The sequence below is a fragment of the Nelumbo lutea genome, chromosome 5 (assembly GCF_056320005.1).
Source record: "Nelumbo lutea isolate HS-2025 chromosome 5, American lotus-T2T, whole genome shotgun sequence".
In the NCBI taxonomy this organism is placed as follows: Eukaryota; Viridiplantae; Streptophyta; class Magnoliopsida; order Proteales; family Nelumbonaceae; genus Nelumbo; species Nelumbo lutea.
In genome coordinates this window covers 74,956,755-74,958,217 of record NC_142688.1, presented here as the reverse complement: position 1 = coordinate 74,958,217, position 1,463 = coordinate 74,956,755, and the positions used below count along the sequence as shown (strand labels likewise).

Sequence of the window (1,463 nt, the reverse complement as noted above, 5' to 3'; positions counted from 1 at the left end):
GTAGATGGTCTGAACTGATTGCCAACTTGGCAGTCTGTACTGATGTGGCCTCCCCCACACAATTCACAATTAAGAGGCTGCACATGCATGGCAGCTATCTGCATTTCATCTATTTTCTTACCGAGTGCTCCTATTTGTGCAGCTAGTGCTGTATAAGTGTCAACATTATGCAAGCCTTGCTGCTTCCTAGTTTGAGTTCTTTCCGAATGCCATTGATAGTTGTTGGCTGCCATTTCCTCAATAAGTGCATGGGCAACCTCAGGAGTTTTATTATTTATGGATCCTCCGGCTGCAGCATCTAATATGGTCTTATTTGAGTCAGTAAGACCATTATAGAAAGTCTGCACTTGCAGCCAAATGGGGAGGCCATGGTGAGGAACTCTCCTTAACAGCTCCTTGTAACGTTCCCATGACTCATATAAAGATTCCCCCTCTTGCTGGAAAAAAGTAGTGATGTCATTCCTCATTTTAGCAGTTTTAGAAGGGGGAAAATATTTAGAGAGAAAACGGCTGGCCATTTCATCCCATGTGGCTATAGATCCTGCCGGTAATGAGTTCAACCAAGCTTTGGCTTTATCCTTCAAAGAAAATGGGAATAACCTCAGCCGGATGGCATCATCACTTACCCCATTGTGTTTGAAGGTGTCACAGATTTCCAAGAAGTTAGCAATATGGGCATTCGGATCCTCATGGGCCATACCACAAAACTGAACCGTGTTTTGTATCATTTGGATTATGGCCGGTTTAATTTCAAAGTTATTGGCAGCAATAGTTGGCCTGATAATGCTGGAGACAGTCCCGGTGAGGGTGGGCTTGGCATAATCCATCATAGTTCTTTGTTCAGCCATTTCTTGTGCTTCTTGTCTGACTTGCCTAGCAGCTCTCAAATGGACACGGAGAGTCCGTTCAATCTCCGGGTCGTAAAGGATCTCTTCCAGTTCAGGTCTGCTTGTCATAAACTATTAAAGTCAAAGCAATAAAAATGCCAATATTCACAAAAGAAAATAAATAACTAATCCTATCACACTGAAAATGTAAAGTGAATTATTGGAATACAAAAACCTACATCCTATCATGAATAAATGAATCCGATTATACTAAAAGCATATTTAAACCAATCATCTTATTCAAGGTTCCTTTATCTACATCCATCGATTGCAACATCTGAATTCAGACCCAATTTAGTTGAGTTCAGATCTACAAGTCTTTAGTATTGTTAGTCTAGAGAAATTAACAAATAATAATTCAGATCTGAGCTGTATATCTCATACACACTCATTGGTATACACTACAATATACATCCATTAAGGTTGGAATCAAATCTGTAATGCTTTAGGGCTGAAATCAGATTTGATCTGAAAAATAATTTAAAAGGATCTGAAATAAACTAAAACCAGTCCTGAGTTAGGCTTGGGTTAAAGATTTCAAACTCTACAATTGAAGCTCAAACCTGTATAGCTGAT

At 39.4% G+C, this 1,463-nt stretch overlaps 1 non-coding gene across 1 annotated transcript; it reads left to right on the top strand.

Moving 5' to 3' along the window:
• Window positions 1-363: 363 nt before the first annotated feature.
• LOC148852944 (small nucleolar RNA R71) lies at window positions 364-470 on the top strand. Its single transcript, XR_016100162.1, has one exon. It is a non-coding gene; the product is annotated as a small nucleolar RNA R71 (small nucleolar RNA).
• Window positions 471-1,463: the final 993 nt, after the last annotated feature.